At 40.5% G+C, this 22891-nt stretch overlaps 1 protein-coding gene across 3 annotated transcripts in view; it reads left to right on the forward strand.

Moving 5' to 3' along the window:
* The first annotated feature begins 134 nt into the window (after positions 1–134).
* mpp7a (MAGUK p55 scaffold protein 7a) overlaps positions 135–22891 on the forward strand; it is a 166502-nt gene continuing 143745 nt past the window's right edge. For 2 of the 3 annotated variants that reach the window (XM_074622498.1, XM_074622499.1), the window contains exon 1: positions 135–422. The gene's annotated coding sequence lies outside the window, so the exon portion shown is untranslated. The remainder of the gene's footprint in view (positions 423–22891) is intronic. The other variant, XM_074622500.1, reaches the window with a different exon arrangement.

Below are 22891 nucleotides of genomic sequence, written 5' to 3' on the forward strand. Positions count from 1 at the left end.
CGACAGCACCACAAGCCAATCAAAACACAGAACTGAACCACTGACCACGCCCTAATAGCACACTGACCAATGAGCGAACAGATTGGGCGGTGAGTGGGCGGGCTCTTTGGTAAAACCCCCTGTACGGCGCAGATCCCAGAACAGTTTTGTTAACGTTAACGTTGTGCCTAAATAACACAAAACCGTCTCCAAATCAGCGCCTTGACAGAGCAGTTTTATCTGTCTTGGGAGAGAGAGAGTGGCACCGCCGAGGCGTCACATATTGAAAGGTTTGTGTTCACTAGATATCCAGAGAGCACGGGATGCGTTAAAACGCGGTTTCTAAAAGTGGGAGAATAAAACAACTGGAAAGTTTTTGCTTTTCGAAAGGAACCTTTTGGAGTAGCAGCAAGAAACCATTCAACACCAACCTCCGATGCAAAGTGAGTACCAACATATTATGCATCCAGCTAAACAACTTGCCTTCACTATAGTCAAGTGGATGACCTAATGATAGAGCAATGTTACTAGACATGGTTTGTGTAAGTAAGTTAGCTAGGTGCATACTATTAAAGTAAACCTCTGGGAGTATATCCAGGCTATAAAACAGCTTTTACTTGACCTAAAAACTAACCCTGGACACTCAAATGTTTTAATTCTGTACTAAAATGTGACTTTTTAGTTGCTTTCTGTTTTAATGGAGTTACACCTGACATCTTGAGGAATGTTTCCGTGGGTCAGTGAACGTAGCTTTAGTGTAGCACAATGTGACGGAATTACAATGATAAGTGTCTATAGTTATAAGTACAGAAACTACACTAACCTCTTATTACAGCCCCAGTTTAGCCTTGAAAACAAAAGGAAATAAATAGTCTAGACTCTAGGTATGGTAACATTATATTATAATGACAATTTCCTCGTGTCACAACCCTCAACTTCCACAAAACACACACACACACCCTAAAGTTCCTCCTCCTCCTCCTGCTCTCCAGGAAGTACACTTTGCCATGTGTAGCATCATGGCCAGAGGGTATACAGAGCCCTTGTAATCATCATTCTCTTTTAAAACATCATCATTTTTTTATCCATCACCCTATTAAACACCATCCTTTTATCCATCATTCTTTTTAATTCTATCTATCTACCTATTTATATTTATTCTTACTTTATTTGATCTTGCCTTAATTTGATTTGCACCCTGACTGACAGCTCTCAAGCGCACACACTGTACACAGTCACATGATATTGATCTTGCCCAGTTATTTGGCTTTTTTAAAGTTTTCTTTATTTCTTTATTTCTTTCTTTCTTTTTTTCTTTAATTTATTTTTCTCTCCATCTAGTTTTATCCATATTTCGTTTTATTTTACTTTGTTATGAGGAAAAGAAAGGAAAAAAACAACAACTCCTTAACTGGCTGGGAATGGGCCATGCTGCCTCAACACCAACTGGGCTCCTCCTCCATCTCCTCTCTCCTCCCTCCAATGATTGCCTATGGATAGAAAAGGGCATAAGCCCTGAGCTATCAAACCAGGCTCACGAATCTACGAGCCCTTGTGCCCCCGGCGAAGTCATGTGTGGTGACACGGAGCTTGTCACGGGCTGACATCGCCAAGCCTCTCTGAGCTGGCAGCCTCACTGGGAGACTCAGCACTTGGCCAGCTTCCAACACATCCACAACTCAGACATTTGTTTTGCATAATTTCGATTTGTATATTATAATGATAGGGGACGCCATGTGTTTTTTGTCTTGCACCATTCTTTCCTAAACCATTGTCGCTTGAGGGTACTCCATGATGTGAATAAGCCCTTGTCACTTGAGAGACCCTTGTGTATCTTTACTTGAAAACTGCTTAACAACACTCTCAAAAGCCACGATATCATCTGCTTCCTGATGTGGTAAAAAATCCACAGAGACCCAAGATGTCAGTAGCAATTTCTTGAAAATGGAAATGCCATTATTATGCATTGAGTCATTTGTTCCCCTCGACAGAGTCTGCATACTTCTTGAATGCACACATGGTCATCATTCACGCAAAAGTGCAGTGCTTGATGTTTAGGCACTGGAAAAATAAGTTAATTCAGATGTTAAACCACTTGTAGGTTAGAGGAGCATCTTTACAGCTAAAATGAATGAACCAAGAAACTGCAGAGCTGTATTCCTTGTTACTCGGCGTATTGCTTTCAAAGCGTTCCATTTAGACCTAGTGTATAAAGTAGAGCTGTCAAAGTTAACGCGATAACGCGTTTACGCAAAATTGTTTTAACGCCCCTAATTTCTTTAAGGCATTAACGCAATTTTTAGGTTAGCGGGCTCAATTTTAAAGCTAAAGTGAAGATACTGGCATCATATGAAACTAAAAAACCTAAAGAATCCATTAGTACCCCAAAACTGTCCCATGTTGATAAGAGTATTAAATACTTGACAAATCTCCCTTTTTAAGTTACATTTTGAAGGTGTGATAATTTGCGATTAATTGGAATTTACTGTGGACAACCATGCAATTAATCGTGATTAAATATTTGAATCCATTGACAGCCCTAGTATATAGCTTCATTCATTTGAAACCTCACTGCTTGCTTGCCAGGTACAATGTCTGCATTATTCGCCATCATTCTTTACCATTGTTTCTTGTTGGCCTCCTCATCACTTCACTGTTATGGTGCTCTGGCTGTGAAAAAAAGAGAAAGACAATGACCTTCCTTTGCTTGTATTTGAATGCCACTGAGGAGACTCCAGAGAGCCGGCATTTCTCTGTGTAAACTCCAAAGCCTCAATGGCTTGTCTGCAGTTTTGGCCAGCTCCTCTGCTCTCGCTAGGAGTAGCCTAGTTCTTCTTTTAAATCTTGCCTAGAACAAGCTGGGAGGCCTTTAGTCTGTATTCCAGCTGGGCAGAGGGGGGACTCTCCCAGGAGACTTTGATTATAAGTATTTCAGTCCAGTTCATTACTTTGGCTTGAATTGTTTATGAGGTCAACAGCTTAGCATCATGACCAGTGTGTGATGGCTTCATTATGCCCTCACTTTACATGGTAAATGTGCTGAACTTGAATTCTAAATTTCCTTTGAAAAGTGAGTTTTTATTATCACATTATATTTAGTCTTTGGGCACATGGGTCTATTGTTTTTTTCTTTTTTCTAGGGCATTTTCTACCATTTTTGGAAAAAACAGTAGTCCCATGTGCCCAAAGATTAAATAAAGTATTATAAGAAATATCATACTATCAAAGATATGCACACATATCCAGTGCAAATAAATGATTTCATATGGAAAACATTTAATAAGTTACACAGGAAATATGCCTGTAAGCAAACAGACATATTTCCTTAAAGTGCATTGAAATCCATTGAAACTAACGGAGAATGGCTCCTCAAGCGAATGTTTTCACATGCTGTATGTCATATAATAGTTTTGTGCAACTTTTATTTAGATGGACTATGTAGATAGGAGGCCGTCAAATGTGTATACTGAATATAATAAAAATCCCTACAATTTACTGCTTATTCTAGGGCATTTTCTACAATGTTTGGAATAAACAGTAGTCCTATGCGCCCAAAGACCAAATATAGTATGATAAGAAAAAGATTACAAGGAGCACAATCAAGTATTTGGTATCTATGAGCTCATTACAAGTTGAACATCAAAGATATGCACACATATGAAGTACAAAAAAAAAAAGATTTCATATGGAAAACATTTAATAAACACAATTTTAGCGTTTTTCCTTATTTTTCAAAAATCCTGACTTTGACCATTGATAAAAGTGGGATTTTTCATGTGATCTAAAAAAGTTTGAAGTCGTACTGTTAGATACTCGCCCAATGTATGTCCATACCAAATTTCAAGACTTTTGACCAATCGCAACAAGTGTTGTGGCATTTTTCCTTAAATATAGTCTTTTGGCACAAATGGGTTAATGAAGTGACTGAAGGCATCATGCAGGAAGGGAAAAGTGTTCAAAAGGGCTGCAAAGGTTTGCCACATGGACATAGTCTTGGTTGGCCTGTGTGAGTGCCTGTGACATGAAAACAGATGCTTGATTTTCAGTGCCCACAGTGCTGGAGTGTGTATATGGAGCATAGGCAGCCAAGGTCAGGGCGGGGTCGGATGCAGCGGCTCAGACGAGGCCCAGCGTAGGAGGCTTTGCCCTGTGTTGGTTGTCTGAACAGGTGTCTCCCGAGCTGCAGCGCCGCATAGCTCACATTCCCAGGGTTTTGTTCCTGGCATGGAGGGTCAGCGAGTAGGGGGGAGGGAAGTGTGGGAACTGAGAATGCTATGCTCGCAAGGCTCAACTCAGAACAGAATTCATCCGAGCAACCTGCTGATTGAGACAAACGCTTCCTGTCATTGCAACAGCGCAGCTTGTGTTGATGAGGAACCTGTCAGCAGCCCATTGCGCTGTTCACGGCCAGGGACAAAGCCCAGAGTGGGCTTCCATAGATGCTTGTCAGCAGCAAGGCTATTTTCTTGGGGCTTAAGGGTGGGGAGGATATAGTGGTTTAAGACTCTTAATCCAAGCATTAGTTTGGATCACTATCAGCTCACTCACTTGTCATTTTAAACCTCATTGTTTATTTCACTCACCTTTTTTTCTTACCCATTCCTTAAAAAACACCTAAACATATCATTTTCATTAAATATCACACAGGGACTAAATTGATAGGGTCCAAGGACAAGCAGTAAACAATGGCTCTTCTCATTGTGACAGCCAGGAATACAACAATTTGAAATTTCTGTTCTGTCATTTTGGTACACTAGTAAAGCAAAAGACTAGAGCAGCCAGAGAATTGAAAATAGAGCTTGTCAGATCGTTTAACAGTGACTGTTTCAGCAGCATTAGCTAGTGAGTCACTGCCTCTTCATCAAGCGTCGAGTGGTTTCTCAGCGCAGGTCTCTGAGCGCTGCCTCCTGACACATTGAGGTGAACCTACTCTACTACCAGCCATTGCTAAATTTGGCATCATATCGAATATGAATACAAGTACGCTGTTGCAGTAGCTTAATCCAGTTATAACGTCTGCAACCAGACTGATCAAAACATTTTCATACTGCATATGTATATTTGTCTGAGGTCTTAGTTATTACACTTGTGAGAGTCAGTGTTGCAGTCCATATTGTAATATGATCATTGGAGGGATGTCACAATACCAGAAATTTAATAGTCGATACCAATACCAGTGAAATTCTATGATTCTCGATACCAATTTGATACCACGGTAAAAAACAAAAGTAAAACAATAAATCCCATGTACTTCAACATGCACTCCTTTTATTACTGTTGGCATACTGTTTTTTGTTAGGAAGTTAAACAGATCATAATTCCCTCTCTATTATCTATTTTATATTGCTGTGAAAACATCTCCTTCAGATATCTTTATTTATTCAAGTTTTTTGCCCAAAACTACATTTTACAAGATTACATCTGGACACATCATGAGAATGTTAGAATTAACCTCTTCCCAATACAATTTTTTACTGAATTGAGGAGAGCCTGAATGCGTCATAATGGCAACTCTCGTGTTGAAATCGGCAGGACGAGAGCTAGTTAACGTTAGCTGTTAACAACCAGTAAGCACACAACCCTAAAACCACATCATTAGCCGAACTGTTCTTTCATTCATTCCATTCATCCATCTATTTATCCATCCATCCTGCTATCCATGCATACTCGACATCTTACTCGATGGCATCACTAATCTCAGTTGCAGTGGACTTGTGAGCCTCCTGCTGCTCTGCTCATCCCGGACGGAGAGATTAAAGTGATGTACTTGGCGGGGTCTCTGGCAGGGTCACAGATGATGAGCATCACCAGTACACCAGTAGTGATGCTGTGTTGTTTTGCCCCCTGCCCGTCCTACTAGAGGTGTAGAGTTTCTCTCAGCACCCCCCTAAACTTCTGCGCTGCTGCGCTGGAATGAGCCCACCCAGCAAATGGCAGCCATCAGACACCTGCGTTGGCTTCGGTATTCCATCCCCTAAGCAGTGCTCAGGCATGCTGGCATCCTGACTCGCCGCCTCTCTGCTTTTGATGGAGAAAGCAGAGAGGCTGAGTGAACGGTGGTAGCATTAATAAAAGCACCGGGTGTGGGAAAGCGAGTCAGGCTGAACCCTCAGGGAGAAGGTTAAGTCATAATGTGTTACTGTATATAGGTGTAGACGTGAGTGGTCCAAAAGTGCAGTGTTTTGCTATGGGACACGGTTTCATTCCTGTTTTAAAGCATACACTATTAAAGTGCAAAGCTCCAGATGTAGAATACAGTGGTCCTCTTATTCAGTTTGATAGCCAAACTCTGTGGTTTGCATTTAAAGCCTTGGGCTAACAGGAACTTGTACTACAGTACGAGCTATTGCTGTGGGAATACTGTATACACAAAATACCTTGATCATAATCTTGGAGTAAGGTTTTGTAAGTCCATTGTTTAAAGCTAAATTGTTGCACAATCGACATAGTGGAGACATACTTTAATACCCATTTTCCACCAAAATTAGCTTTCAAACTCTCAAACCACCAATTGGTGATTGTTGGAACAGTGGAAAGACTAACAAAGACGGTTTTGAAGAGTTACATTTTGTTTCTGTCAAGTTTGAATGAAGTGTCTTTTACAATGATCAGCGAGGTAAAATGACTGTTTCTGTCAATGGAGTCTGGTAGCTTTGAGGAGAGCACATAATGGCTGTTTTCTTTCCACATCTAACTTTTTAAATAAGTGTTTATTTTGACCAAACCAGAGCTGGTGATTGTTGGAACAGTGGAAAGACTAACAAATGCGGTATTGATGAGTTTTATTTTGTTTCTGTCGAGTTTGAATGAAGTGTGTTTTACGATCAGAGAGGTAAAATTACTGTTTATGTCAATGGAGTCCGGCAGCTTTGAGGTGCGCGTATAAACGGCTGTTTCTTTTCACATCTAACTCTGTGAATTAAGTGTTTATTTCGATCAAACCAGAGTTCTGGATTGTTGGAACAGTCAAGAAGGACTAACAAGACAGTTCTGATGAGTTTTTTTGCATTAGTGTGAAAGTGTGTTTCGATGATCAGCAACGTAAAATGTGACTGGAGTCAGAGGAGAGCCTATTAATTGTATTTTTTGTACATTAATAAATTATTATAATTGTCCCAATCCCTGTTGATCCCTTTTACAAAATTAGCGGGTCCACCCGGGTGTCATGTTTCCATCACTGCCGATCGGATCTGTAGCCGATAAATACTCGTGACTACTGCAGAGTCATTTGTACTGGGAATGAATGCCGATTGTAACCTTTCCAACTAAAGACAACAGCCAGATATTAGTGGGTGTTAGTGGTTATATGTCCAGCTGGTAAGCGGCAAAAGTCTGTTACAGCTTGTAACCAATTTGTCAGTAGTCAGTGAGGGCTATAGTCTTACATAGTGAGGCAGTGGGTTCCCTTGACTGACGTCAAGCTTATTTGTCAGATTTTGTTTTATTTATGAGGGGTTTCCATTCATGGCCCCTGCCTAGCATTACTACGCCTATTCCCCTTATGGCAGCCCTGTGAATAATTCAACATACTAGGAGCGAACATGACCAAAATAGGCTAAAGTGTATACTTGTTTGTGGCTCTGTCCAGTAAATCACAGCAACCGCAGAGGATTTGTAGTAGTATGTAGTATTCATGTTAGTATTTGTATGCTCCTGCTGAGGGAAAATTGACTTGAGCACTTTCTGAATTCATGTCAAGCAGACAAGTTTGAAGATAAGGCACCGGACAATACTTGCTATTTTTGCCACTTGACCCCACAGCTCCCAAGTTTGCGGCATCAGCGAGAGAGGATCTATGTCAGCGATGGGTATCCGGTGCTGTATTAATGGACCATGAGGTTACAATATTCATGTAGCTTGTGTTGATATTTAGAGTGCTTCGGGAAGCTTGGTTACCTTACACTCTGGTATGTTTTCCTTCCTGCCCTGATCTCTAAAGATGACCGTGACAGTAACATGACCGTGCTGTATAAACCGTAATTCATCAAACGGTAATTAATACGCAGTAATGTTGTAACACACACATTGCACACTGATGTCACCACCATCTGCTCCTTGGCTGTTGGAGGGTCTGCGTGGATACAACCTGCACTCTCACATGTTAAATCCAAAGTGGTAAACACTACACATACAGTAAAGTATGGAAACACTTTGGGTTTCACACATTGACAGGAAAAGCAGAACTAGACATGATGGCTAAAAATGCATGCTGACTCTGTCATGGACAGGAAACGTTATCGTATTGTGGTAACGTGCGGTTAAGCCGGCCGTCACTCTCATCTCCGTGGTCAAATCAGCCGACGCTACAACTGTAGAGCACCCATATACTGACATTTACAGTATGTTAGATGCATTCAGACGGCCACGATGGAGCTGACAGTAAGAGCTACCGACGGACTAGGCAATGTTAGTGGAAGTATACACGTGTGACTACGTCTGGTTTTCAAAATAAGGTGTTAACAAAGGGAATTTACGAAATACATTTATGGAAATAAGATTGATTGGATTATATTCACCAGAAGTATAAAACATTACATGTCCCTTATACAATAAAAAGAAAATACCACTAATTTGTGAAGGAAATGTCTTTATTCTTTGATTTTTGGGTTACTGGAAAAAATGTAATAAACAATTCCTGACAATGACTGATGTATTTGACATCTCTGACTACATACATGCTGAAAATCAAACATTTTTACCGGATTAGTTTAGAGATTTTCCGAAGTAAAAGACCCTAGAAATGTATAAATCAACTTTTTTCCCATGGTCTAGTGTTAAAAAAGTGAACAAATCATAATATCGAATCACAATACATATCTAATCAGCACCCAAGTATAGTGATGGTATCAAATCGGGAGATACACTAGGTGTATCGTCCCAGCCCTACCATTTACCCCCATTTACTCAGTGGATTGCTGTATTCATTTAAACCATGTGTCATTTCCTGGTGCCACTCAAGATATCGATTCCACCCTTGACCTTGCAGCAGTATGAGCATTGATTTAATGACTGGTAGGAGACGGGGGGGAAGACTGAATAATGTGGTGTGCTTGAGTTCTTTGTGACGGTGGGTGGGGTCTCGCTGAGGCCTTGAGTCCTTCAAAATAGTGCTGATTAGCCCCAAGAGGGTTTTCTTTAGCTGCCTGTTTTCCCCCAGTTGGCACGGACTCCAGACAGCGACGCTGGTTTTTCACGGGCTAAATCCCCCCTTTGTGTGTGGGGCGTCTCAAGTAGTGTCAGCTGTAGCTCTGTACACTTGTTGCTGTGTCTCCTGCCACCTCCTTCTGGCTGCAGGCCCCCACCGAGGCTGAGTTTTCATTTGCCTGTTAACATCTCTGCCCCCCCTTAATTGCCTCTCGACAACGCGTAAATGTTTCGTCGGCAGAAGGAGGTCTGTGTGCATGTGTGTGTGAATACATGCTTTTGTCTCTGAACTTGAAAGCATGTTTCTCAAGCTCCCGTGTGCATACATGTTTGTGTGTGTGCATGTATCTGACAGGCATTCATTCTTCTTTAGCCCCACTTTGGCCCATTCTCTGTCTATTCCCCCGTTGCTCATTGAGTGCAATTACAGCAATTTGACTGTGAATGCCCCTTCAGAAGAGCCTCCATCCATCCATCCATCTTCAACCGCTTATCCGGGATCGGGTCGCGGGGGCAACAGCTCCAGCAGGGGACCCCAAACTTCCCTTTCCCGGGCCACATTAACCAGCTCTGACTGGGGGATCCCGAGGCGTTCCCAGGCCAGAGTAGAGATATAATCTCTCCATCTAGTCCTGGGTCTTCCCCGTGGTCTCCTCCCAGCTGGTCGTGCCTGGAACACCTCCCAAGGGAGGCGCCCAGGAGGCATCCGTGCTAGATGCCCGAACCACCTCAACTGGCTCCTTTCGACGCAAAGGAGCAAGGACTCTACTCCGAGTCCCTCACGGATGACTGAGCTTCTTACCCTATCTCTAAGGGAGACGCCAGCCACCCTCCTGAGGAAACCCATTTCGGCCGCTTGCACCCGCTTCAGAAGAGCCTATTAGAACCATTAACTATGCAATCTGCACTCTTTGATGGCTTGGCCCACGTGATTAAAACTATTCAATGTGGATGATGGCAGACAAGGGGAAAGGATTGTTGGCCATCTAAACCAATAGGACTCTGTGTGCTGTACTCAAGTTATTTAGTTTAAAAGTGCCCATTATCCTCCCCTAAGTTAGATGTTACTTACATGTCCACTAACAGATGGATCTACAAGTAATCTAGTGATAACTTCAGGCCTATTAGTGACTGAGTAATACGGTTTAGTTGTCAGAATAATCCTGATCATTTCTGCTATGGTGGCAGAGAGACTTTAACACACTGCAGCTTAAGAAAAACACAAGCAGATGAACTGACCCATTCACTATTAACAGCACATATGTCAAAACACTGGAAATACATAAAAACATGTTCACCAACTGCGCTACACAGAAAACTCAAGTAAATGGTATGACCAGTAGCTTATAGTGGCTATAATATTAGCTACTATTAGCAAACCTAGATAGATATTGCTGTGTAAGTGATGTTACTGTGACAGTTTACTGACTTTGTGACTCTTCTCTACTTGAGGTACTGCGAAACTACATTTCCAATAACTCCAGAGCTTTGTGAAGTCCAAAAGTCAAAATTTATTGAAAAAAGATAGATATAATAATTTCCAAAATTCACAACATGTTGTTATCTAATAAAATATTCTGCTTCAGTCCATATTTGTTGGTGTTTAGCCTTTCAAAAACAACATTTTCACTGCTAATATTATAGTGAATTTTCTTGTATTTTATTTTAGGTAACACACATTTCCTCCAGCACTATCGTGTAATTTGCCAGTTTAATCAGCTTTGCCACACTGGGTGTAAAACGTCCAAAAGCTGCCCTCAGATGACATAGATGATACAAAACCAGCGCGAGTAGCTGCCATAATTTGAGCCTCATGTTGTCACAGATGTGATTTGGCATTTGCCCTTTATTTACGAAGCATCCTAAGATTTGAACAGCTGTAATCACTCCCTGCTGCCTATCATACGGGGCCCTTATATCAAAGGACAGGCTTCCCGGCTGACTTATCCCCTAGTTAGCTCACCACTAATTGCTGAGTAACCTCGTGGAAATGCCGTTGAGTGGAGGTTTTTGGCTCTGGTGAAATTAAAGTGTGATATTTATAGTGTGCTTTGGATTGTGGAGCCTTGATAACAGAGGGCATGTGGTGTTCATGCAGCAGTGTGTGTGGGAGTAGTAGTTTACAATGATGGTGACTGCGTCATCATGCAGTTCGTAGTCCGTTTAGAATTTGAATGGAGTTTGAATAAATGGACTCGGCAGGGTGGAGTTGGTTGGTTTGTAGGTTCACTGGGTCAGAGAGTTTGTTCACGGTGCATAGTACAATATGTTAAAGGACTGTAGCTTGCATGGGTCGACATGTTACTGGATAACTTAAAACTACAGCACATGTGACACAATGGATTGTCTTAATGTGTAAAATGTTTGCGCTAGTCCAGTTGAGTGGTGGATTGTAACAATATAACTATCTAAAAAAAAAATTATTGTTGAAGTAATAAGGTCATTAAGATGCTGCCAGTTTCTTAGTCCTCCCCCAACCCCACGGCTCTCACAGTTGCTCATTATAACGGCTCTTGTAATGCTTTTTCTGTTCACCCAGTTTCCTCTCTTACTTCCGGGGTCGTTCGGCACCAGATCGAGACAAAGCAGCTCTTTCTTTGTCCGTTTTGAAGTCGTCCCTTCAGCGGCTGGATGCTAATCTGACCGACCATCAGCAGCCCTCTGTCATGGTCAGGGAAAGACAGATACAGAGAGAAAAGACTGGGAGAGATAGGGGGTGGCATGGAGGGTGATGACTGGACCATTTGGCATCCGGTGAACAGAGGAGTATTGTGTGCCAGTGGGCCGCTGTGGAACAGACCGCTTCGTTACAGGATAGAACTGGTGTTAAAGATCCAAAATCTTTTGGGGGGAGATCTGCCAGGGAAACATTCACCAACCGTCCACCTGAGAACGGAATTCCCACCATAAATTCAGACCTGCAGTATAAACAAATGTACATATAAATTAGGGCTGTCAAAGCGACAATAACGTCACTAATTTCTTTAACGAAAGTAGTGATTTTTAGGTTGTAGCTCATTTTTAAATGTAGAATAAAGATAGGTATCATATCATATCATATCTGGTATCATATGAAACTAGAAAACCTAAGGAATCCATTGGTATCAACAATGTCATACTAGCTTGTCGCAAAGGAGGTTAAATAATGCTTCAAACAAAGCTACATTTTGACAAGGAAAAACTGCCATTTTCAAAGGGGTCCCTTGATCTCTGACCTCAAGATATGTGAATGAAAATGGGTTCTATGGGTACCCACGATTCTCCCCTTTACAGACATGCCCACTTTATGATAATCACATGCAGTTTTAAGTCGTAGTCAAGTCAACACACTGACAGCTGTTGTTTGAGTTTGCCGTGTTAAGATTTGAGCATATTTTTTTATGCTAAATGCAGTACCTGTGAGGGTTTCTGGACAATATTTGTCATTGTTTTGTGTTGTTAATTGATTTCCAGTAATAAATATATACATACATTTGCATAAATCAAGCATATTTGCCCACTCCTATTAAATACTTGACAAATCTCCCTTTTATGGGGCATTTTGAACAGATAAAAAAATGTGTGATTAATCGTGATTAAATATTTTTGTTGATTGACAGCCATAATATAAGTATGTAGGGTCAGTTTCAAGTTCCTTGCCTGTGGATCATTTTCTTCTTATGATGTTTTGGTAAACTGTACTTTTGATTCTTTTTGAGCTAATATAACTATTAATGGGATATTGGGCTCCATGTAAACATTGCTAACACAAACCATTAGCTGTTGGTCCAACAGGAAACTATAGAGGAAATATCGGTCTCATGTAAACTTCATTAGTCTGTGTCACAGGATCATGGTGTGAGCTAATTTTAATATAGCAACAGTAGTCACAAGGTTAGCAAACGTTCCATAATTCAAGGACAGGATTCTTCCTTGTGAAAGATAACATAATTCAGTCAATACACTGTCTTCCAATCATGCATTGTTTTAGGCCTTGACTAGCAAATGTCAAGTTATAATTTCATTTTGGAATCAAGCACTTTGACTCTGAATGTGTATTTGTCTGTGATCTAGAAAGGCAACTACTCCCTACAAGAGAAGGGAGCAGTGTGCACGTTAAGCTTTCAAGTAGAGTAAAGAGAGATTGAAGTTGCTTTGTTAATCAACCTGGGTTTCAAATTACCTTGATTTTTCCTGGACTGTCTTTGAAAATCCTAAAAGAATGTATTAAAAGTTGAAATCTTATCTTTGGTTTATAATTCAACGTGACCTTTAACATAAATCGAACATCAAACGCGATGTTTATTTCTGTTCATAAGGTTATAATTTATCCAAAACATTGTTTATTTTATTTTAAAAAGTAATTTTATTGGTTTGTTATTTATAATTTGCACGTTTGTTTTGATTTTGATGTTAATAAAAATATTTTTCTTATGTGTAAAAAGTAGCATTTGGTCAAAAAACAAGATTTTGCATAAGAATAAAAGCTAGAATCGGTAAGTGTTGGCTGCTGACTCGTTAGCGAGCCTTAACTGCAAAGTTACGGTTAATATCAAACAATCTAATGTTAGCTAATTGGTAACATTAATACTAGAAAGCTTACCTCATTGACATGGGTTGAATAATTCGTCATTGTGGCTGTCGTGATGTCAGAGGCCGGCGGTATGCGTTGTGTGTGTACATGCGGGACAGATCGGGCACTGACAGTGTATGTGCGTACGTGTGTTTATGTTGTCAAGCAGATTTAATGATAACTGTGTGTCATTTTCATTGCCGTCCATTTCCAATGGGTATTTTTCTTTCAACTCTCATCCATAATTCGTCCCAAAATTAATTTCCATCCTCCTCAATCCTATTTTTTCGACGACGGGACGTCCTTAGGCTCGAGCCATTCAAAGGTGTGTCTAAGCCTAGGTGCCAATATTACCTTTAGCCTACCAGAGAGAAGTAGTACCACGTCATCAGATATGTGTGCACTGTAAATCCCACAAATGTCAAAACCTTCCTGGAGGTGAAACACTATATGCGAGCATAAACACAAGATCCCTTGCTTGCAGCAGCTTGTACTGAAAATAAGTGTCACTTCATTAAACATAAATATCATTTTGTGTGCCTAATAAGGGAGTTTCCCAACAGGAACACCAATATATAGTACTTTATTCAGATTAAGATGAATTCAGATTAAGTGAACCCCTCTGGTGTACTTCCACATGTTTGACAGCTCCTACACAGTTATAGGATACCTCATTTTGCCTAATGGGTGGACAGAGGAAGTGGGTTGTGTAGGGGTCAAAGGTAAAGCCATAAGGTCAGCAAGCTATCTTGTCTTGAGTTTCAAACCATTTTTCTTGTGTTAACCGATTTAGTGACGGTTCTCAACTATCACAACCCAACGCAGTGCACATTTTATTCCAAACAAACACTGCGGCAGCTGATTTTGCTGAGTAGCACAACTTCAGCCGGAGGGAGGAACTAATAAACAGTGAGATCAGCTTCTGTAGTGTTTGGAATGAAAATATACTGAGTCTTAAGACCACAGTGGCTGATGGGTGAGAACCACTGACACAGAGGATTTGACATCATAGCCTGCTAAGCTTCATCCTCTGTATGTTGTTATACCTTATAGGTTTTTGTCAATGTTGATCTTAACTTGAAAAGCGTAGTGAGGCAGTCTTCCTGTAGGACTACAATGACTACAATGGAGCATGGATCATCATTACTAACAGTCTAGATTGATATCTGCCTGGATTAATCCATGCAAAACAATTCAAATGGCCAGCAGCCAGGTTAAACAGGCTGTCGCCACCAAAGGAGAAACCAGTATGAAACAGAGCTGTTGGAGACGTGTTTGAAAGCAGGAGAACCATTTATATGAATCAGAATCAGAATCCAATGACAACTTCTTCCTTTTATGAAATGTTGTGTAGTTTTTTTTTTTGTCAACTGTATAAGGAATTTGTCACATTGGGTAAAATGTTCCCTGTAATTAGTACTGCTATTTTAAAATGCATTGGGTATCCTGAATACAGTAATAACATTTTGCTCATAGGAGTCATTTTCAGCTCTGTTGTTTATTACTTCTTTGACATTTGTTGATTATGAGTAAACCTTCCATTTCTGTCCTCTTCTATGTGTCTTTAATAGGGGCAGCGCGAGACATTTTTCTGCTCTGTAATATATATTAATTAGGGCTGTCAATCAATTAAAATATTTAATCGCATGATTGTGTATAGTTAATCGTGATTAATCACACATTTGTATCTGTTCAAAATATACCTTAAAGGGAGATTTGTCAAGTATTTAATACTCTTATCAACATGGGAGTGGGAAAATATGCTTGCTTCATGCAAATGTAGGTATATATATGTATTACTGGAAATCAATTAACAACACAAAACAATGGCAAATATTGTCCAGAAACCCTCACAGGTACTGCATTTAGCATAACATGGCAAACTGCAGCCCAACAGGCAACAACAGCTCTCAGTGTGTCAGTGTGCTGACTTGACTATGACTTGCCCCAAACTGCATGTGATTATCATAAAGTGGGCATGTCTGTAAAGGGGAGACTTGTGGGTACCCATAGAACCCATTTTTATTCACATATCTTGAGGTCAGAGGTCAAGGGACCCCTTTGAAAATGGCCATGCCAGTTTTTCCTCACCAAAATTTAGCTCAAGTTTCGAGCGTTATTTAACCTCCTTCGCGAAAAGCTAGTATGACATGGTTGGTGCCAATGGATTCCTTAGGTTTTCTAGCTACAAGCTCCGAAAGATCAACCTCCGTTATTATCGTGTTAACTTTGACAGCCCTAATATTAATACACCAGTTGGAAAAGATCTGATCCAAAGCAAGATTATTGCTTTGATTGTTGTAACATTTTGATGTGATTGATACTAATTTGGCTCGGGACTGTGTTTGTATATCGGGATGTCAAGATATTATACATATTCGCATGATTTCTACTTGATTAACTTGCATCTGCTCAAGGTGTGTTTGATTCTCTTTAGATAGATGGTAATTGCAGGGTATAAAAGAGAAAACGAAGCTTGTTGGCAGAGGAAAGATGTAAAAAACATCATCTACAACACTTGAAGTTAATGTGTTCGTGAGTGACACAAAGTTACCATTTTTCCTGGCGTGCACTGTGGTATCAAAGTGTATCGCACCATCTCAGTCCTGAAGTGACATTTACACTTAAACATAGAGGCACACACAGAAGCCTGCGAACATGTCCGATTGCAGTAAGTGATATCAGCTAATGTTTCATCTCCAGTGCTGCAGTTGGATAGTTGGACCCACCTGCTTGTGTCACAGAAAAGATGAGATCCTATACAGTTACTGGGATGAAGTGAGGTCAGTAAAGGTGGTGTAATGGTTGGCTTTTATCACTGTGTATGGAGCCTAGTCAATAACAAAGTAAGTTTGTAGTTTGTTTCTTTGTTATTTCATGTGGTTCATCCTTCCCAAGGCTCAGGCAGAAGTGTCACACAGTAGCCTGGTGTTGGTTTATGTAGTAGCCCTGAGAAGACCCATTATAACTATGGAGACATTCATGGCTTTAACATAATTTCCATTCTCTCAAGCAATAACATTTGCATTCCTGTAAAGGCACATGAACGTGTCTTTGTCCTAATATGAAGCATGATCTTCATCTTGTAGATCAGTGTTATGTAATATTAAGTGATCCCTCATGCAAAAAGCTCAAGTTGATTTGAGGGGAATTAAAAACTGTTAAATATAGTTTTTATTCAGGATCTCATTTAGAAAAGTCTAATACTGGATGCAATTTTCTTTTTTTCTCAGAAAGGCTTAAGTGTTCAAAATCACATTTTATAGAAAAAAATACCAGACTTGAGATTATAGATAGGACTGAGTTGGACATAATTATAGAAGACTCGATACCACGACAATGAATGTTTCCCCAACAATGCCATCTCAAGGCTTCAACATGGTTGAAGGGGAAAAGTTGGCAAACACAAGCATTCTCAACAAATGAATGCCTCCAAGCAACTGTGACAGAAATGCTAGCGTCTTCGTATGCGAGTGTGTATTGTGCACATCTGGGAATATTTGCACAGAGTGTGTGCTAAAGGTCAGTTTGCTCTGTCCTGTCAGTCACATCAGTTGCATCCTTATGTACTGTTTGTTTCATATTCATTTCATATTGATACACTTTTTTCCCCTAACATTGGATAGGGACAGTGAAGTTCATTTCTCAGCACTCGCAATATCTCAGTTTTATGAGGTACTCCTCTGCTGACTCACTAAGAGTTATGTGGGCTTTCTCAGCCAAATGATGAGGTTATCTACAAGATATGTTATTTAAAACAAATCAAGAAGTGTCAGTGTTACAGAGATGGCTACTCCCTTTGCACTTGGGAGATCTGGGAAATACGTTTGTGAAGGGGCTTTAATTTATATTCTATATATATTTTTTATACCTGATGTATTCGTAAGGTAGCAAAGTTTAGTTTCTCGATCGATGTCTTGTTCTCTGCATGTGCTGGCGGGCTGATGTCAGTTCCAGTGAGAAAGACTTGTTTATTTAGCGTCTGCAAAGTTCATGAACCAGGCGGTTTGTGTAGTAGAGTCGGTAGATTCCCAGTTAGGTCCTAAAGTGGTTTCAGTAATATAAGGCTTCTGCACCGGATAAGGTCAAGAAAAACAGTGACACAGCGGTAAAGTTCAACTGAATTTTGGTGATCAAAGTGACTCATGATGTTTAATTGGAAACAAAACCAAACAAGTCAAATGTTAGTTTGCTAAAACAAGCTGGATATCTAACTACAAAGCAAGGAATGTTGGGATTGGCAGTGTTTTTTTCTGAAGTAAAACTATTAATAGTAAACCTATTAATACCGCACAGCAAATGTCCTACATTCAAATGTTTACTTCAAGTGAAGAGTGAAAAAGCGGTATTATCAGCACAATGAACTTGAAGGGCGGGTCCATTGTTTTTGAGTTTGAGGTTTTTATATGATTCTGTAGCTTCCCAGTGGTGTTCCTTATGTATTCAAATTCCAACATTCAAAATTTGGTCAAAGTATGTATTTTTTTAGCATCAGCGTCAGTGTGTTACTGTTAATACAGTAACTTAGATAGGTAATACGACTGTTTTTTGTGAATGGAGTCTGGTCTGGTCTTGAAACCACAATATAATGGCTTCAGTCCCCTTGTCAGAAAGGGCTGTCTGATGCCGAGGTAAAGCGGTGAAAATATTCTAAATATAGCGTGCACTTCAACTGATATGGATTTTTTTTAAGTGGCTAAAATCCGTTTTTCTGCTACTCCCATCCACAAACCTCTCCTTCTCTGTCAGGTAAATGTAGAACTAAAAAGTTTTCCTCTGAAGTGGAAGCACACAGTAAGTACAGCTGAGTTGCATATTTTTTAAGTGCTTTGGGGCCTTTTGTTATTTCCAGGTACAATGAGTTAGAATAGTAATATAATTCAATATTATTCATATCTAAACATCATAATAAATCTATAGCTGTTTGGGGCCCTTTTCAGTAAAGTTGGTAAAGTCTGTCCATGGTGTTTTTTCCCATGAACCAGAGTATTTCACCGGAGATCGGCCCGTTCTGAACAGGCATGTTTTCAACGGGCACTGCACTAGTGTGTTAAAATAACAGAATGTAGTTGGATTGTGTTGGACGGTAGTTCCTCCTAATGCTGATGTGGTGTTCACTTCCACCGAACTTAACCTTACAACCTTGTAACTTAACCTGATTAAGCATTTAAAGGGTGGAAATTGATGATTAACCCACATTTAATCACGCAGTTTGTTGCCTCGCTGTGCTTTTACATTAAACCTTATAGTCCTACATCGTATGAACGTTTGAAACACTGCCTCCCCGCGTCTCCGATTTCACTGACAAAGCAGCAGCGAGATGAGAGGCAGGCTGTGGTGGAAAACGATACCTCTCTGCTCGAGTGGAGGAGGAAGTGCCGGCTGTATGTCGTTGTGTGTGTGTGTGTGTGTGGAATGTGGTGTACAGCGGAGATGGGAGCGCTTCAGAGTGAGTGATGAAGGTGGAGAGGCAGGGAGAATTAATGGAGAGGTGTGCGTTAGATTATCTCCCCACTGTGTGTGCATACTGTATGTTATTATCAGGCTGCTGACAGCTGCTGCTTAGCCACTTAGAAAAGCTGTCGTAGACAATAAGGATCATTATTGGGCGGACAAAATGTCTTTCAGCTCCGGCAACACGCCATCATCTGATGGAAGTGACCGGGGAGGGAAGCTGAAACGAGCTGCGGGCAAATTACCTCAATTACAGGAACAGCGAATAGAAAGTCTGAAACTTTAATTCAAGCAGAATCACACACACTCGTCCGCTGTAAAGTGCCGTGATGGCCCTTTTCAGTGCATTGTTGGACCGATGATATTTAAATGAGGTGAGTCACATTTTATAGTTTGGGGCGCCCACTGTGATGCTCAATCGGGCCATTGTTCTTTATGCCTCCTCCCCTACTTCATGCCTACTCTGCTCTTCCTAGCAACCATGCAAAATGATTAGTGGTACCGGCCAGGAAATGGGGTTACACACACCCACACATTCCCAGTTATCAGTCTAACATGTCCGAGTACTGCATAGCACGCTGTGAGGAATGTGGTAATTGGTGGAGCTAGCTGACGGATAAAGGAGGAGGCCCTCTGATACAATAATTAAGCAGAGAGAGAGAATTAATTTCCTGGCATTTTTTATGCTGGATCTTCCTGTTCTCTTCCCTGCCTCAGGTGAATTCACTTTCCCAGCGACAGAAAGCAGTCGAGCTACTTTCCACGAACCTCAGCTGATCTCTCCGTAAACACCTTTGTTTGTCTTTCTCCCGAAACTAGACAGCCGTTTTGCGGTCTTAACTGCTAATTGCATGTAACAACTCGCCCGTGGTTGGTTTTGTTTCATGGTTCTCAGGAGGGCAGAATTACCAGTAGTAAAAGTGGTTCCCTGCAAACACAGGAAAGAAAGGCTTATGATGAAACATGCAGCAATGTGCTGTTTGTGTCTGGGAGATTAGCTCTTGGCGGTCCAGAGTCGTAGTAACTATGAGTAAACAAACACACTCCTTCAAGTGCCCAGTTCTGCTAGTAGATTCATCGTGGCATGAGGGGCACTAGCCCAATATGAATTAAATGACCCACACGCTAAAGGCTAGAGTGTGCTTCAAATAACCTAGTCAGTCTGAAGGGTCGTCAGTCGACTTTCTTTGGTCGAGTACAGCCCGAAGACAAACACTCATGATTTTGTCGACAAATCGATTAGTTGATTTAATCGACAGATCTGAGAAACTGAGTTTCTCCACAAAGAATCACACAAAAGCACAACTTCAACTCTTGTGCTTACCAGAGATGTGCTCATATGTTTCTTGGAAGTAGGTTATTTATCATGAAAAAGCATGAAAACATGACTAATTTACTAAAGAAATCTTAGTCCAATAAGACCAAAAAGGACCGATTAGGTGACTAATCGACTAAGAGGGGCAAAAGTGGCTAAAGTCGTTCATAGAGAGGGGCAAGATGAGGTAATCATTTAAAGACTTTTGGACAGTCTTCGAAATAATTCATTGTGTTGCACCTCATTTAAACACATGAAGAAAGAAAGAAAGAAAAGAGAGCTTGATATGGAAGCTCAAAGCCTCATTTCATACAGTAATCTTCAGTCAGTATCCCACATTTTTCAATACTATCCTCCTGCAGCTTTTATCTCAGTAATGTGCCAGAGAAATATCTATATAATATAGAGCTGATAGTTGAAATCATTGATTAGTCGGTCGACAGGAAATTCATCTGCAACTATTTTGATACTCGAAGCATCTTAGAAGTAATTTTTACCAACCATTCTCTGGCTCCATCTTCTCCAATGTGAGGATTTACAACTTTTCTCCTTTTTATATACCAGTAAACTAAATATCTTTGGGTTTTGGACTGTTTGAACTCTTGGAAACTTTGCAATATTTATTTATATACATGTTGTAGACCAATTAAAAGAGAAAATAATTGTTAGTTGCAGCCCCAATATAATAACAGCGGTAGGTGTATTACATGCAAAAATAAGTCTCTGCATGCCATATTGTGTCCCTCAGTGGATCCGAGCCATTCTTTATTTTCAACATCTAGTGAAGAACTTCCCATTTTATCCCGCTGCAGGCACTGCAAATCAAAGCGAAACATTTTTATAACCTGCTGCACGCAGGCCTGTTTTTACAAGCCATTACCTGAGCTATGTTGCTCTGCTTCCAAAAAAAGATTAGGAATTGATTTTCATCGAGCACACAAAAGCTGCAGAAACACACAACGTGACGCAACATCAACGCCTCCTGTCTGATCTTGAGTCCACAAGTATGAAATCAAATGGAGCCAAATAGATGTTCAGATCACGTTGTAATCCCCTTTTCTTGCTCTGACAGGCTCCGTCGAGCCCCCCCCCCCGCCCCGAGCATCTAGAGTTACTGCTTTACACTTATCTATAATCAAAAACCAGGAGGTCACACACAAACATAGCCACAGCACCACCATCAACCCCATCATCATTTTAGCTTAACCCCGATACCCTGCAACCCGACTCTAAAGCTCCCCAGACTCTAAAAACAGACCAAAGTCTTTACCACGGAGCCCCACTCGTCGCCTCGTCAATCCCTTTAATTGGAAGGAGATAACCGGGGACTCGTTATGTTTCACTGCCTCCTAAGAGGAAAATCTGCAATGTGCAATATCAGTGTTCAGTATTGCGATGACGTTATGACTTGCGATGAATAAACATACATTGAAGTGTGCATGTTTGCTATACTTATGTCAACCTGGTTGTCTTTAAATTCAGAACTGGAGCTAAATGTTGTTTCTTGAGCAGCAGCAGTAGGGGTGTGAAAAAAAATTTATTCACCTATGTATCGCAATTTCTTTATTTTTTTTAATGATTTTGAAATAGATTTTTTTAATGCCAGAATCGATTTATTTGCTTCATTTGAGTTTATGTGGAGGTAGAAGAAAGTTACCGCTTTTATTGTTGTAGTTTGATTAACATGACGTCAGATCCGTTCCGTATCCATCACCAAAACAATCCGCTGCGAACTGCAGCGAGCTGAAACAAGAAAGTACAAGACGGCTTTTTCCCATAATCTAGTGTTAAAAAAGTGAACATAAATCGTAATATCGAATCGCAATACTTGTAGAATCGCAATACTTATCGAATCTGCTCCCAAGTATTGTGATAGTATCGAATCGGGAGATAGTGGAATCGTCCCAGCCCTTTGCAGCAGTAATGTTTACAACAGCAGTCACCATATAAACTCATTAATATCTCATTGGAAACAAATCTAAAATGTCCATAAAATAAATAATATTCCTCAGTGAAGTTTATAAAGAATGAAGACAAGTCGGTATCAGTCATTCCTCCTGTCCTCTGTCTTCCTCCCTCTGATGATGATGCAGGTGATGTTCCCGCTGGTAGAGGACGGGCTGCTTTGTGTCAGCCAGAAGATAAGTTTACAAGAACTTTTAGACACGTGGCAAACTAAGCTAAACCGCTAAACTGCATACAAACAGTTTTTTTGTAGCTTAGAAATAAACCATTTTAGAAAATAACAAATTTATACTGCATGCAAATTTTGCCCCAAACTGCATGTGATTATCATAAAGTGGGCATGTCTGTAAAGGGGAGACTCGTGGGTACCCATAGAACCCATTTTCATTCACATATCTTGAAGTCAGAGGTCAAGGGACCCCTTTGAAAAACGTCCAGTTTTTCCTCGCTAAAAGAAATTGCGGGATTTAGGAGCGTTATTT

The sequence above is a fragment of the Sebastes fasciatus genome, chromosome 21 (assembly GCF_043250625.1).
Source record: "Sebastes fasciatus isolate fSebFas1 chromosome 21, fSebFas1.pri, whole genome shotgun sequence".
NCBI lineage: Eukaryota > Metazoa > Chordata > Actinopteri > Perciformes > Sebastidae > Sebastes > Sebastes fasciatus.